At 42.4% G+C, this 17754-nt stretch overlaps 1 protein-coding gene across 4 annotated transcripts in view; it reads right to left on the reverse strand.

The window, feature by feature from the left end:
• Window positions 1-17754, reverse strand: part of PNKP (Polynucleotide kinase 3'-phosphatase) — an 88911-nt gene that overhangs the window by 57114 nt on the left and 14043 nt on the right. The window lies entirely within an intron of this gene.

Raw genomic sequence — 17754 nt, forward strand, 5'->3', positions numbered from 1 at the left:
CATAACTGAGGAACAGTCACAGTGTAATAAAGTACCATAATTTCTCTATGAATAGGGATTTCCTCTATCACAGACAAAATAATGTGTGGCTCTGTTCTGTAAGGGTGTCCCAAATAGACCTTAAAGTATCAGCTGTATGCTATTGAGCAGCTTTTAACCCCACAATATACAGCCAATACCCCAGACAGGAAAATTTAACACAAGCAAATGTAAGGTTATGCACACAGGTAAAAATAACAATAAGCATTATTACATGTTATTTGGAAATTCATTAACAAAAGTGGATAGTGAAAAGAATGTTGGCATAATTATCAGTAATGATCTCAAATCATCTAAGCAATGTATTTCTGCCTCAAAGAAAACAAACAAGATTCTAGGACTTGATTGCACATCTTTTGATTTTAAAAGTCCATTTGTCATTAACAAACTATATAAATCTTTAGTTTATACACATTTGGAATATGGTGTATCCATATGGTCACCAAATCTCATTAAAGACATTGACAAATTGGAAAAAGTACAATGGGGAGTCACAAAACCTATTCAAAGTAAGAAATAAACCATACAAAAATTTACTAAAACATATGAACCTATTTCCCCTAAAAAACCATAGACTCAGGGGTGATTTGATACAGGTCTTTAAAATTCGTAAGGGAACTGACATCAAAAGTGATTAAATTTTCACACTGAATGCAAATCAGACAAGAAAAAATGGCCTCAAACTCTCAGGAAGTAAATTTAATTTGGAAGTAGGTAGAAACAATTTTGCCAGCCATGTAGTAAATGAATGGAATAAACTTCCTACTAAGGCAGTGCAATGTAGGACAGTTTGAAGTTTAAATATTCATTTAGATAAACATACATATACTAAGGCTTTTTCCCCCTTACATGGGAGGTAGCCAAAAAGGAAAAGACATAAAATTATTCCCACCCATTCCATCCCTGAATACACTCCACACCCCTCCACCCTCCCTCTTATCTTAGCACCTCCTGGATGACGGGTCATCCCTGCACCTTGTCCACTGCCCTGGGTCGGAAGCAGTGTCGCCAGACACAGCACATCCACACCAAGGCCACTTCATTAAATCGGCGACCCCCCCTCTCCGTCCCCCCATGCTTAAAAGGAGAAGACGGGGAGAAATCCCTTCGGGCTGCGTCAAATTTTGCTCACACATACTACCTCACCCCCCATCCCCCCGCTCATTCCACCTCATGCATCACAACATCATCCATATACAACTATTCTCCATTCACCCGTCTTCTGTCCTCTCCCGTCCTTCCTCAACAGACATTCCCCTCTTCCCCAAAGCCCCCTTCACCCCATCCATCCACCTCATCCTAGGACGTCCCTTCATGTTCACTCCCTCCACATCTGCCTTCCATACCTCTTTTACTAGTCTTTCTTCACTCATTCTTTCCATGTGTCCAAACCATCCTAATACTCTTTCATCAACCCTATCTCCCAACTCCCTTTCCACCCCGTTCTTCTCCTCACCTCCTCATTTCTCACTCTATCTAGCCTAGTAACCCCCATCATACTTCTCAGACACCTCATCTCAAACACATTCAAACTCCTTCTCTCTTCCTCTCTTATGTTCCATGTTTCTGCCCCATACAGTACTGTTGGCACAATCACTCCTTCATACAGTCTCCTCTTAGCATCCATTACCAAATGTCTATTCCTCATTACACTCTTCACTCCACCAAGGCATTTACTCACTTCTCTCAATCTACATTCTACCTTCACCTTCACTCCACCTTTTCCTGCCACATTTGCACCCAAGTATCTAAAACTATCCACTTCCTCCAGTCGCTCTCCCTTAATGCTCACTTCCAGTCTACTGCCACTTTCACCCCTTGTACCTCATCACCTTACTTTTACCTACATTTATCTTTAGCTTTCTTCTATCACATACTCTCCCAAACTCTGTCACCAACTTCCTTAGTCCCTCCTCCGATCCTGCCACAAGCGCAGTGTCATCAGCAAACAACAGCTGGCTCACCTCCCACTTTTCTCCATGTTCTTTAACCATCTCCAATCCCTGACCCACTACCCTTGCATTTACCTCTCGCACCACCCCATCCATGTAAAGTTGAACAGCCAGGGCGACATAATGCATCCTTGACCAAGTCCCACCTTTACCTCGAACCACTCACTCTCTCCATTTCTAATCCTGACACAAGCTCTACTACCCTCATAAAAACTCTTGACAGCTCCTAGAAGCTTTCCTCCTATCCCATATATCTGCATAACCTCCCACAGTGCCTTTCTGTCTACCCTATCGTAAGCCTTTTCCAGATACATAAAAGCCAAAAAAACATCCTTCCCCTTTCCTATAGCTTTCTCACATATTTGTCTTACCACAAAGATCTGATCTACACAACCTCTACCCGTCCTAAATCCACACTGTTCCTCACCAATTACTCCCTCTGTTCCTCTCCTAATCCTCTCAATCAAGATCCTCCCATAAGCCTTCCCAACTACACTTAACAAGCTAATCCCTCTGAAACTAATACATTCACACTTGTCCCCTTTTCCCTTGTAAAGTGGAACTATAGAGGCACTCCTCCAGTCCTCCGGCACTCTACCCTCTCTCCAGTAAACATTAAATAACCTCACCAGCCAGTCCACCATCACTGTACCTCCTTTTTTTTTAGACATTCTTCATGGCATCCATCCAGACCAGGTGCCTTAACTGCTTTCATCATCTTAACAACTGCCTTCACTTCATCCTTCCTTATTTCTCCTCCATTTTCCTCACTCATCACTCTCATTTTCTTAGCATTTCCCACTGCAACTATCTTTCCCTCCCTATCCTCCTTCACATTTAGCAACTCTCTAAAATATTCTGCCCATCTTTCCCTTACTGCCTTCTCTTCCATTATCATCTCTCCATCTGCACCTTTTACCTTTTCTTCTCTACTTGATTCGCCTCCTCTTCCTCTCTTAATTTCTTTTCCAAAACATCTTTTTATTACTTTCAAAATTTTCTGTCATACTCTTACCCTAATTCACATCTGCTCTCCTCTTTGCCTCCTTTACCTTTTGCTTTACTTCTCTTTTCTTTTCTTTGTACCTCTCATATGACTCCCTCGTCCTATTTTGTAACCAATCTGTGAAAGCTCACTTCTTCTCTTCTACAACTTTCTTTGTTTCCTCATCCCACCATTCACTACCCTTCCTTCTATTTCCTCCTGTCCTTCTTGTTCCACACACCATCCTTGCACACTTTGTGACTCCCTCCTTGAACCATCCCCATTCCTCCTTCACACCTAGCTCTACTCTATCCTTCACACCCTCCCACTCCTCCTTCAGCTTCCTGTATTCCTTCCCCTTTTCCTTTTCATTTAAAGAGTTCACTCTAAGCACCTCCCTACCTTTTGTCCTTTTCCTCTTCCTCCATCTATCCTCCACTCTCAACTTACCTTCCACCAGAAAATGATCTGATATTCCCCCACCCTCTCCCCTTAGCACATGTACATCCTTAACTCTTCCTATCATAGTCCTATTTACCACTACATAATCCATCAATGCTCTATCTACAACCCTTCCATTCACCACCCTCACCCATGTGTACTTATGCTTTACTTTCTTCTGAAACACTGTATTTGCTATCATCAACTCTCTTTCTAGACACATTTCCACCATCAACTCTCCACTACGATTCTTTCCTGGAACTCCACATTTCCCAACCACTCCATCAATTGGACCATTTCCTACCCTAGCATTAACCTCTTCAGTACGGGCCATAATCTCGCGGGCAGCATTAGCTGCCAGACGTACAATGTGTTGTAATAATACTCGCATCATAAAATATAGTCACCGCTTATATCGATCGTTCTCTCTTTCACCCGTGAATTTTGATAACCATAGAAAATGTGATGAAGACAGTTTAGAGAGTATGTCATTATGCAGGGGCAACTACAATGAATATAATCAAGACGCCGATATGGCAGCCTCGCGTATCCACTTGCTCCTCATGCCGCCTACGTATGCGGCACCGTATGGAAGGGGTTAAGGTCTCCCAGTACTATTACATTGACATTTCTCCCTAAATTCTCTATGCACTCATTTAAATCTATCCAAAAGACCTCCCTTTCTTCTACACTCTTCTCACTGCCTGGCCCATATGCACTTACAAAGACCCACATCTCCTTTCCCAGTTTCACCTTCATCCACATTATCCTTGAGGAAACTTCCTTCCACTCCACTACACGTTTACCTATCTCTTCACTTACTAGAATAGCCACCCCTTCCCTTCCACGCCCTCTCTTCACTCCTGATAACCTCCCACTTACACTCCCAAACTTACACTCACCCTTCCCTTTCAACTAAGTTTCACTCAAAGCCAACACATCCATCTTTCTTCTCACAAGCATACTACCTATCTCTTCCCTTTTACTCTCATCTGTACCACATCCACGCACATTAAAAGACCCAAACTTTAGGGTGCTGTTCCGAAAAATCCCAGATCCTCTTATTCCTTTACTTTTTCGTTTAGGAATGTCCCCTGTGGGGCTACAAGGAGAAGGATGCCTAGTCCCACTCCCCGTCCCTTTCTTCTCACCTCTTACGATCCAAGTGGAAATACTTGGTGGCAGTATTCTTTTCCCCCACCACAGGGAATTCCCCCACAGCAGAAAATGAATACTCAGAGAAATGGTACAGGACAGCAGCAAGGGGATGGGGGACAGCATAACGGAGGGACAGTCATAGTATAAAAGTGTCATCATTTCTCTATGAAGAGTTTTCCTCTATCATAGACAAAATGATGTGTGGCTCTGGTCCATAGGGGCGCCCTATATAGACCCTAAAGTATCAACTGCATGCTACTTTGCCACAATAACAAGCAGCCAATACCCAAGATGGGGTAAACACCTAAGCAATATGCTGTAATGCCCGCCATTTATTGTTTTATTATATTTGTTTTTTACACCGTCTGGGGTATTGGTTGCATGTTATTGTGGAAAAGTAGCATGCAGCTGATACTTTAGGGTCTATATGGGGCACCCCTATGGACCAGAGACACATCATTTTGTCTGTGATGGAAATCTCTATTCATAGAGAAATGATGACATTTTTATTATACTGCAACTGTCCCTCTGTTATACTGTCCCCCCACCCCTTGTTACAGTCCTGTACCATTTCTCTGAATATTCATTCCTTTTTATGCCTAACCCTGTGGTGGGGGAAAAGTATGCTGCAACCAAGTCTTCCCACTTGAGTCATACGAGGCGACAAAAAACGGGACAGGGATAGGACTAGTAATCCTGCTACCTGTAGCCCCACAGGGGACATTCCTAAAAAAAAGTAAAGGCATAAAAGGGTCTAAGAGTTTTCCAACCTGTACTCTAAGGTTTGGGTCTTTTAATGTGCATGGATGTGGTACAGATGAGAGTAAAAGGGAAGAGATAGGCAGTATGTTTGTGAGAAGAAAGATGGATGTGTTGCCATAGAGTGAAACTAAGTTGAAAGGGAGGGGTGAGTGTGAGTTTGGGAGTGTAGTTGGGAGGTTCTCTGGAGTGAAGAGAGGACAATGAGGAGAAGGGGTGGCTATACTAGTAAGTGAAGAGATAGGTAAGTGTGTAGTGGAGTGGAAGGTTAATGTTGATATTGAAGCTGGGAAGGGAGATGTGGGTTTTTGTAAGTGCATATGGGCCTGGTAGTGAGAAGAGTGTAGAGGAAAGGGAAGCTTTTTGGATATATTTAAATTAATGCATAGAGGGATTAGGGAGAAATGTCAATGTAGTTGTATTGGGAGACCTTAATGCTAGAGTAGGAAATGAACCAATAGACGGAATGATTGAGAACTAGGGAGTTCTATGAAAAAATCATAGTTGAGAGTTCATGGTGATGTGTCTCAAAAGAGAGTTGATGATAGCAAATACAGTGTTTAAAAAGAAAGTCAAGCATAAGTACACATGGGAGAGGGTGATGGATGGAAGGGTGGTAGATAGAGCATTAACCTCTTCACTCCGGGGCACATCGCACATCTGGCAGCATGAGCTGCCCGACGTGCGATGTTGCATCATAATAATTGCATTATAAAAAATAAAGTCAGTGCTCAATCATTCGTTCTCTTTCACCCATGTATTTTGATAACCATAGAAAATATGATGAAGCCAGTTTAGAGAGAATGGAGGTTACGTAGGTACGACTACAATAAATATAATCAAGATGCCGACGTCGGCATCATCGCGTACCCACTTGCTCCTCATGACGCCTACGTAGGCGTCACCATATGGAAGCGGTTAATGGACTATATAGTGGCAACCAGGAGTACAGAATGGGGATGGTTCAAGGAGGGAGTCATAGGGTGTGCAAAGATGGTGTGTGGAACAGGGACAGGAGGAAATACAAGGAAAGGTAGTGAGTGGTGGGATGAGGAAGCAAAGAAGGGTGTAGAAGAGAAGAAGCAGGCTTTCAGAGATTGGTTACAAAGTGGGATGAGGGAATCATATGAGAGGTACAAAGTAAAGAGAAGTAAAGCATAAGATAAAGGAGGCAAAGAGGAGAACAGATATGAAATGGGGTAAGTGTATGACAGAAAATTTTGAAAGTAATAAAAAATCTTTTGGAAAGAAATTAAAAGAGGAAGAGGAGGCAAATCAAGTAGAGAAGAAAAGGTAAAAGGTGTAGATGGAGAGATGATAATGGAACAAAAGGCAGTGAGAGGAAGGTGGGCAGAGTATTTTAGGGAGTTGCTAAATGTGAAGGAGGATAGAGAGGGAAAGATAGTTGCAGTGGGAAGCACTAAGAAAATTACCATGATACATGAGGAAAATAGAGGAGAAATAGGGAAGGATGAAGTGAAGGCAGCTGTTAAGATGATGAGAGCAAGTAAGGTATCTGGGTGGGATGGATGCCATGCAGAATGTCTGAAAAAAAAAAAAAGGTACAGTGATGGTGGACTGGCTGGTGAGGTTATTTAACGTTTGTTTAAAAGAGGGTAGAAAGCGGGAGGACTGGAGGAATCTGTATAATCCCACTTTACAAAGGAAAAGGGAACAAGTGAGAGTGTAGTAGTTTCAGAGGGATCAGCTTGTTAAGTGTAGTTGGGAAAGCTTATGGGAGAGTCTTGACTGATAGGATTAGGAGAGGATGAGAGGGAGTAATTTGTGAGGAACAGTGTGGGTCTAGAAAAGGTAAGAGTTGTGTAGATCAGATCTTTGTGGTAAGACAGATATGTGAGAAAGCTATAGGAAAAGGTAAGGATGTTTATTGGGCTTTTATGGATCTGGAAAAGGCTTATAACAGGGTAAACAAGAAGGCATTGTGGGAGGTATTGCAAATATATGGGATAGGAGGAAAGCTGTTAAGAACAGTCAAGAGTTTTTACAAGAGTAGTAGAGCTTGTGTTAGGATTAGAAATGGAGAGAGTGAGTGGTTTGAAGTAAAAGTGGGACTTTGTCAGTGATGTGTTATGACACCCTGGTTGTTCAATTTATACATGGATGTGTTGGTGCAAGAGGTGAATGCAAGGGTAGTGGGTCGGGGATTGGAGATGGTTAAAGAAAATGGAGGAAAGTGGGAGATAAGCCAGTTGTTGTTTGGTGATGACACTACACTTGTGGCAGATCAGAGGAGGGATTGAGGAGGTTAGTTACAGAGTTTGGGAAGGTGTGGGAAAGAAGGAAGTTGAAGACAATTGTGTGTAAAAGTAAGGTGATGAGATGTATAAGGGGATAAAGTTGCAGCAGACTGGAAGTGAGTATTAAGGGAGAGAGACTGGAGGAAATGGATAGTTTTAGATAGTTGGATGCGAATGTGGCAGGAAAGGAAGGAGTGGAGGTGGAGGTAGAATGTAGATTGAGAGAAATGAGTAAATGCCTTGGTGGATTAAAAAGTGTAATGAGAAATAGGTGTATACGTCTCATATACATGTGAGTATATCACTCAGTCATATAACCCACTCACCTCCACTCACTCCCACACACACACCCGCCGGACAAACCTACCCGACGTCCAGGCGCCAAAGACATCCTGTCCATCTCGCTGACCTAAGCAGCTTCGACCATCCGCGTGACCAGACTACCACCGAACACGCACACACGAACACACGCGATCACACAAGTAACCACACAGTAATAAACACATTATTACGTATACTGACGAACCTCCCCTGGATATATATATATATAGTCTAGCTGTTAGACTAAATTATATAATGTAAATCTAAAATATAATAAGAAGTGACGAACTAAATCTCGCTCGCATAAACTCTTAAGTTTATACGAGCGTGGGACCTCATAAGCTAGTTTCCGGCCTTCTTAAGGGAATGCACAGAGCTCGGAGGGGAGTCGGTCCGATGATACGTACCAAGGAATAATAGAGTGCAATTGTAATATAGAACCAGGAGGTGATTGACTTAGTGTAGAACCATAGAAGAAATTGTGAACTAATAAAGAAAATGAACCATAATAAATTTCTTTATGAAGCCGCCTTATGAAGAGGATACATAAAATGGCGGCAGCGGTCTTCATTCCCACATCTCCGAAGAAGAAATCTGAATGAAATCGTCAGCCACGCCTACCAGAAGAAAGAATACCAGAGTTCTCGACACACACAAGTACCCAACTCCATAATCCAAAACACACACCGCACCCTCCGAGAAGTCTTCAATACGGTGGTGAAATTTACATTTCAAACCACCTGGTGGCAGCAACACCTCAACAAGGTGACCCCTACCAAGAACACCAAGTTCTAACCACCCCTCCAAGAAGATATCTCAATTGCACCACCAGTACGTCATCATCACCGACTCCTAATTATCGACCCACTACTAACCAAGGTAATTACTATACCAACCTTTCACAATACTAGACATTAAAAATAACAACTAATAACCATTCAAAAAAAAAAAACCCTGATACTGCCTTATCTCCTTTTTTACGAGCACGTCAATGAGGCAACCACCCCGCCCCCGCAAGCCTTACCACCCAGCGGTGATTGCACACACCCAATCACTTCGTACGTAAGGACAAACAAGTCTACGGGCCGCCACAGCCACACCTGACGGACCGGCACACACATCGATATGTATATACCTAATCTAAATCATACCCATCAAGGTACTCTATTGTTAAATATATATAATAGTGTAAGATTCACTTTAAACCTGCATATAACCAATAACTAACGATAGCTAAACTCCAATTTTTTTTCCTTCTTTGATTAATAATTCAGTCTCTAGTGATTTAATAATTCAAACAAAAATATCATATTACAAAACTAAGTTACATAATTAAGTTACACAAGTAAGTTAAAAACATTTTTGCATACTTCTATCTTGTACTGTCCCAAATTATTATTTAGAATAATATATTTTAAAAAATTCTCAATAACTAATATAATCACATAATTTTTTTGCCAATATCAAATATTTTTTTCTTCCCAATATTATATATGCCCTTTTACATTGTATATCTTTTATATATATAACATTTTTTTTTATTGCATTTGTACCATGGTATAACACTCAATATCACTAGCCCCACAATCATAACATTGTTTAGCTAGAAGAATCTAACATGTTACAAGCATTTTGTAATTTCAAATTTTAAACTTAAATTTTAGTTACAACTATCTTTCTTCACCACAGTGCTACAACTTATCGAATAGCAATTCCATATATTTCTATGTCCATTGATATAATTACATGTAATTCCACTTCATATACATATATGTATAAGCATAATGTATAACCGTTGACACCCTATATCCCTTTTTTTTTCCTCTTAGCTAACCTTAACATACACCCTTTAAGTAATGTGTACCACATATTTCTGACTTAACAATTCGACTTAGATTCCCCACCTATAGTTAACCACTAACATGGCGACAGGAACGAAAAGCAAATTCAAGAAAGCGATAGAAAGCATCCTCTCTAAATCTCAAGAGGAAAATCCACCTCAGGACTTAGAATATAAGAAAGACGAACCAGACCCTCAACAAATAAATCCACAGGCTGACATTCCCACACAACCCTTAGACCATGACCACTCACATAACTCTGACAACGCCGCTCCTAAGGCAGATACTAATAAGTGCTCAGTATTATGATGAATTCTTACCCCCTCATAACCAACCCTCTCAAGAAGACCCCTCTCAACCACAACAACCCATTCCTCCCTCCATACCATTTGCTCAAGCTACTCCTCCTATAAACAATCATCAGTTCAACCCTCATATCCCGACACCCCTAATTCCCCCTCGCATGCACCCACAGTACCAACCCCTCCATCACACTCCCCATGCCTACCAAAACTTCCCCTTTACTTCTCCCCATAACCCATCCGGTCAACACACCTCCACACCATACCACCAACCACCACCTAACCCTCCTCCAAACCAACCATATTATCCCTACCCACAACCTCAACCTACAATATTTAACAATTATCAAACCATTACCCCTCTAACCGAAATCCCAACCTTCTCCAAAGCTAGTGGCCTATCCATTACTGACTTTCTGACAGCATGTGACCTCTTCTTTTCAAAGAACCAACACTACTCTGAATTTGACAAGATAAATCTATGCCGTCAGAAAATAGAAGCATCAGATGAATTCAGATCGAGGGCACGAATGATAGACAATTTAGTCGCGAGTGGAATCACATATCAAGACTACAAAAATCACCTGCTAAATGTTTTCCAGAACAAACAAACCAACAACATCAATTTCATCCTCACTTTTCTAAATAACACTATAGTTCCAACACAAACAAACATCTACGATTTTGTTGCTAGCAAAATCAAAGAAGTTAGGGAGGACCTAGAAAATAATAGCCCTTGGGTATACACTGACTCTAATGGGAAAAGAGTCATGACAATAGAAAACTTACTAACATTCTTTGAGATAGGTTTCTATCTTTCTCAACTCCCACCAAAGTGTTTAAAAGAGGCCTCAAAAAGGGAATTAAACACTAGAAATCCATTAGCTTATACCTACATCCTAGATATCACCAACGCTTGCGATGTCCCCCTCTCCACCCACCACCATCTCCCTAGACTAAATAGCCTTCAATCACAGCACCCCCCTCCCACCAATCCAGGACAATCTTCTAAGTGGTGTTCCTACCATTTGTCAAACAGTCACAACACTAGAGACTGCATACAAAAACAACAAATGCAAACACAGGCACCACGCCACCCTATCCCTTGCTCAGTTCATGGAACCATTTCCCACACCGATGCCCAGTGTCGAACACAGCAACAACAATACCCGCAGGTACAACACCACGCCATCCCTTGCTCAGTTCATGGTACTACCTCCCATACGGATGCGCAATGCAAAGTGCAACATCAAACCATACAAGCTCCACCCCCCTCCAAACCTCCACTCCTACCTACACCAACACATCCAAACAAATACTGCAACCTACACAAAACCACAACTCACTCCAACGAAGAGTGTTACCAACAGAAATCACAACCACAACCTCACCAGAGAACTAACAAACCATTCACCACCCCTCAACAAACAGCTCCCTCCCACATGACACGCACAACTCAACACCGATTGGGGGAACGCGTACCAGCCTCACGCACCAAACCACCATAGGAACATCTCACACACACCACAACTACATCACCCTAAAAGTGACCCTAGATCAACTCACAGTTGACATGATGGTAGATACAGGAACAAATCTGAACATCATCCACAGAGCACTCTATGAAGCATTAAATGACCCACCCCAAATTCAATTTTCCAATATGGAAGGACTCCTAATAGAAGGGAGCACCATTTCACTTCACAACATGATTGATCTAAACATAGAAGTGAATAATTCCCAAGTAGGTTTCACATCCTTCCACATAGCTGATGAATGGAGTCTTGATCAACAAGGTATAATAGGATTACAGTCATTGAGGATTTGGAAAACTAAGATAGACCTTGAGACCTACAAAATCTCCTTCCGAGATGTAAATAATGAGTCAACAGTTCCTGAGACACCTGACTCAGACACACAACCTATCTCATGTCTACCTTCCTTAAATACTCCAAATCCGACTAACAGCTATTCCTTCCGACTACCCCCTTATGTCACCTCAAAGGCATTGATGTCTAACACAGTCATCATTCCCCCTAGACATTCCATGACTGTCCCACTATTCATACCCGGAGCAATCGGACATCAGGACGTCATAATTGACTCAGAAACGTCTAGACTTACCAACATCTCAATTGAACACTCTTGGGACATAATATCAGAAAATAAACACACCCTAGCTATGTTAACAAATCTCTCCGATCAACATCGCAAAATCAGGAAGAACACAAACATTTGTTCAGTCCATCTCCATAATTCCCCAATCCAGGAACCACTCCCACAACACATCAACACTGTAAGACCACCACAACCCCTCACCCCTATCCATCCAGACCAAATCACAACATCAGCCAACGGAGATATTCTACACAAGCTACTGGCCCTCCTACAAAGGAATAGATCAGCTATCGCCTTAGAAGGTGAACCACTAGGCAAATGTGATATAATCAAACATCACATTTAAATCCCCCCTAACACTCCCCCTTCCTACACTCCCGCTTACCGCATACCTCACAGTAGGAAATCCCAAGTCAATAACAGTGTACAAGAGATGTTACACCAAGGCGTAATTTCCCACTCAAACAGTCCCTGGAACAGTCCCCTCTTCCTGATCCCTAAGAAAGACGGAACCTTATGCCCTGTTGTGGACTTTAGAAAAGTCAACAATGTCACTCAATCTGACCCACACCCCCTCCCCGCCATGCAAGATGTACTACAATGCATTGGCAACGGGAATACAGTATTTTCCACTATCGACCTTAAGTCTGCCTTCTGGCAAGTGGAATTAACAAATTAATCGAAACCCGTAACTGCATTCTCCACTGACAAAGGACATTATCATTTCGAACGTATGCCCTTTGGCCTCAAGAATGCCCCCTCAACCCAACAAAGGTTGATGACCCGCATTTTCAGTGACATGATAGGAGTCTCATTATTCGTCTACTTAGACGACCTCATAATCTATAGTCCCACACAAACTGACCACCTTCACACACTAGAAATTGTCCTAAAAAGACTCAAAAACACAGGATTGAAAGTCCAACTAGGAAAGTGTAAATTCCTACAGACGGAACTCACCTTCCTAGGCCATAAGGTAGATAACCAAGGCATCCATACCACCACAGATAAAATAGATACAATAAACAATTTCCCAAATACCCAGAAACGCAACTGAAACGAGAAGTTTCGTAGGGCTAGCTTCATACTATAGACACTTCATCTACAATTTTGCATACATAGCTTCCCCCCTAACCAAATTCACAAGGAAAGGCGAACCATTTCAATGGTCAGAAACAGAACAACAAAGTTTCGACACACTGAAACACTCTCTGACCACAGCCCCTGTACTAGCCTTCCCTGACATGAAGAAAGAATTCTTTCTTTACACAGACGCCTCCTCTAAAGGAATAGGCGCAGTCCTACAACAGAAAGATGAAAATGGCAAAGAGCACCCCATAACCTACGCAAGTAGAGTACTTAATAAGCCTGAAAGTAACTATTCAACTACACACAAAGAAGGCCTAGCCCTCATATGGGGTCTGAAACATTTTAAGTTTCTTATCCTAGGTTACAAGATAACAATATTCACTGATCACCAACCCCTAGTCTATCTCTTTAACTCAAAAGACTTACATGGGAGAGTTGCTAGATGGAAAGCAACTCTCCTTGATTACGATCCCAAGATTGTATACTTAGCTGGGAAAGCAAATTTAGTGGCAGACTGCTTAAGCAGACAAACTCATATCAACCCTATAACCCAAACCACATGCATACCTATGCAAGAACTCAGAGATGAAACTGACAGAGACCCTATATGGTCTCCAATAAAACAACATTTCCTTTCACAAACCCCCTTACAGTCCCGACCACCTGTCCCTATAGAGGAACTCAAATTGGTCGAAGGAATTATAAGGAGAACCAGTAATACCAGAGATGTAACAATCATTCCCAGAGCCCTAGTTCCCAAGGTCCTACACATATTGCACGACAGTGCAATGGGAGGCCATTCAGGCAGAGATAAGACACTAAACACTGCTAGGCACTCATACTATTGGCAACATATGACAAAAGACATAACCACACACATAGGATCTTGTGTCACTTGCAACCAATTCAGAGGCCCTGACCCAAAACAACTCAACATCAACAATATCCCACTCCCTGCTGAGCCATGGGAAACACTTGGCATTGATCTACTCAAAATGCCAACCAGCCATCAAGGTTCCAATTATATACTCACAGCAGTAGAATATTTCTCTAAATACACAATCCTAATACCACTCCAAGACAAAACAGCAGAGACTGTAGCCAAAGCCCTAGTTAACAATATCTTTTGTAGATACAACATACCACACACAATGTTATCTGACAATGGATCAGAATTTAAAAATGAGGTGATGCGCGAAATAGCACACCTCTACAACATTGACCAAACATTTGCCACTGCATACCACCCACAGGGAAATGGTCTGACTGAGCGAACAAATCGCAAAGTCCAAGAGGTGCTCAGACCTTTGGTCAGCGACCTCATGGACAGTTGGGAAGATTGGCTACCACAGGTACAAGCCAGTATCAACAGCACAGTCAATTCCGCAACAAAGATGTCCCCACATGAGATCATTTTTGGCCAGCCAATGTGCCTACCCTACCAAATCTTCAACCCCCCCTCCTTATACAACCTAGACAACCTCACACACTGCATCAAAAGAGGTATGCAAACAAACAAGTCAGGGAAAACCTCAAAGAAGCCCAAGAAAAGACAAAGACAAAACAACACAAACGGTCAACTCAACTTGACATAGCGCTTGGTGTGTCATGGTCAAAGACTCAACCAGGACTAACAAACTCAGACCCAAGTTCTTAGGTCCCTTCACAGTCACAAGCTCACTCCCTAACAATGTTTTTCTACTAACGGATCCTTCCGATCACACAACCGTAACCATACATGGAGAGAAGTTGAGAAAGGTCAAACTCAACCTCGACCCAATCCCACCTCCCACCAACAACCCACCTACCGCACTCACACATAACTCACCCAAGCGCAAGTCTCATCCTATGACCCTGCGTCAACGAAACTAAACATGCACTCTAGCTCTCGCCCCTGAAGATGCAGGACGTCATGTATCTATCAGTGGAGGTTAAAATGGCCCATTTCCAATAAGAACTCCCTTCCGCATATCTAATGAAACTTCTCCACTTCCTTCCGACCAATATAACCTTAGTGAGAGTCAGATAAACATATCCTCATTCACTGAGACATAACCTTCATCCTCCAAAATGAAATACATCATTAATTACCCACCGTAAACATCAACTATCTCTCAAGAAATTATTCTTAGCAACATACCTATGGACCCGATCAAGAGATTCTCCCTTTCGGAAATCTACCCCTACCCACCCATACCTAAGGTCCCCGTTACCATCCTTCCAAGTAAGATAGACATGGTACACCTACTGAATAAATCGACTACTCTTGACATGGACTCCCTCGACCTCCATTGCCAAAAACTGCCCTATACTTCCACAGCCCTCTCAATCTTAATCATCCTCTTTATAGTTGTGGTATTAACCAAATTCTTTTGCACAAAGTAAGATCTTCCAAAACATCTCAACCCCATTCCCGACTTACTGTAAACCTAGATTAAGTTTATTCTTGTGTCTCACCCAATATCTTGAATATCAAAATAATTTTTATTACACACCATACATACTGTGAAATAAAACAAATGCTAAGTGACACACCAAACTGACCATAGAACAGTGTTTGAAAATGAGATTCCAAACAATGACAGTGACATATCACGTGAACAATATAACATTAGAAAAGAAAATCCTACCAGTGATATACGAAATATGGTGTAATCTCTCGTGTGATAATGGATATAACATATACTCTGGTGAGACACAACGTTACTCTTCGGAGACACAACATCGCATACCCATACTTACAGTTCAAGATGCCCCTTTGGGACCATCGGATTCACTTCAGCACCCCCCCCCCCATCTTCACATTTAACCACCCAGGATTTTGTGTCTCTGAACATTTTTCACTGTATAACCATACATATAGATTTTTGTTAACCATGTAACCTTAGGTGCTGGGAGCCACCTAACCCCAGGGGGAGAGCGATATGTATATGTCTCATATACATGTGAGTATATCACTCAGTCATATAACCCACTCACCTCCACTCACTCCCACACACACACCCACCGGACAAACCTACCCGACGTCCAGGCGCCAAAGACATCCTGTCCATCTCGCTGACCTAAGCAGCTTCAACCATCCGCGCGACCAGACTACCACCAAACACGCACACACGAACACACGCGATCACACAAGTAACCACACAGTAATAAACACATTATTACGTATACTGACGAACCTCCCCTGGATATATATATAGTCTAGCTGTTAGACTAAATTATATAATGTAAATCTAAAATATAATAAGAAGTGACGAACTAAATCTCGCTCGCATAAACTCTTAAGTTTATACGAGCGTGGTACCTCATAAGCTAGTTTCCGGCCTTCTTAAGGGAATGCACAGAGCTCGGAGGGGAGTCGGTCCGATGATACGTACCAAGGAATAATAGAGTGCAATTGTAATATAGAACCAGGAGGTGATTGACTTAGTGTAGAACCATAGAAGAAATTGTGAACTAATAAAGAAAAGGAACCATAATAAATTTCTTTATGAAGCCGCCTTATGAAGAGGATACATAGGCACCTGGGAGTGGATGCTAAGAGGAGATTGTATGAAGGAGTGATTGTGCCAACAGCACTGTATGGGGCAGAAACATGGAACATGAGAGAGGAAGAGAGGAGTTTGAATGTGTTTGAGATGAGGTGTCTGAGAAGTATGATGGGGGTTACTAGGCTAGATAGAGTGAGAAATGAGGTGAGGAGGAGAACAGGGGTGGAAAGGGAGTTGGGAGATAGGGTTGATGAAAGAGTATTAGGATGGTTTGGACACATGGAAAGAATGAGTGAAGAAAGACTAGTAAAAGAGGTGTGGAAGGCAGAGGTGGAAGGAGTGAACATGAGGGGGCGACCTAGGATGAGATGGATGTATGGGGTAAAAGGGGCATTGGGAAAGAGGGGAATGTCGGCTGAGGAAGGATAGGAGAGGACAGAAGAAAGGGGTGAATGGAGAATGGTTGTGTATGGATGATGCTGTGATGTATGAGGGGGATTGGGGGTGAGTAAGCATGATAAATAAACTGATGCAGCCCGAAGGGATTTCTCCCTGTCTTCTTTTCTGCATGAGGGGACGAAGAGAGGGAGGGGTCGCTGATTTAATTAAATGGCCTTGCTGTGCATGTGTTGTGTCTTATGACACTGCTTCTGACTCAGGGCAGTGGACAAGATGCAGGGATGATCCATCATCTAGGAGGTGCCAAGATAAGAGGGAGGGAATAGGGTTGTTGTTGTTGTCGTTCCCTAGACTGTCTGTCCGAGCAGTCCCGTCTCCCCAGAGCCAGTGGCCAGGGGTAGTTGCTGCCGTTTGGCCCCCAACTCTTGGGGTTGGGGGGTGGTCCCATGACGTAGACGCTGCAGCTCCAGGACCAGGGAATAGGGTAGAAAGGAGTGGAGTATGTTAGGGATGGAATGGGTGGGAGTTGCTTCTATGCTTTTGTTTTTTGGCCACCTCCTATGTAAGGGAGAAAAACCTTTGGTATATGTATTTTTAATTC

This window comes from Oratosquilla oratoria, chromosome 25 (genome assembly GCF_046742065.1).
Source record: "Oratosquilla oratoria isolate Oo_2021 chromosome 25, ASM4674206v1, whole genome shotgun sequence".
NCBI lineage: Eukaryota > Metazoa > Arthropoda > Malacostraca > Stomatopoda > Squillidae > Oratosquilla > Oratosquilla oratoria.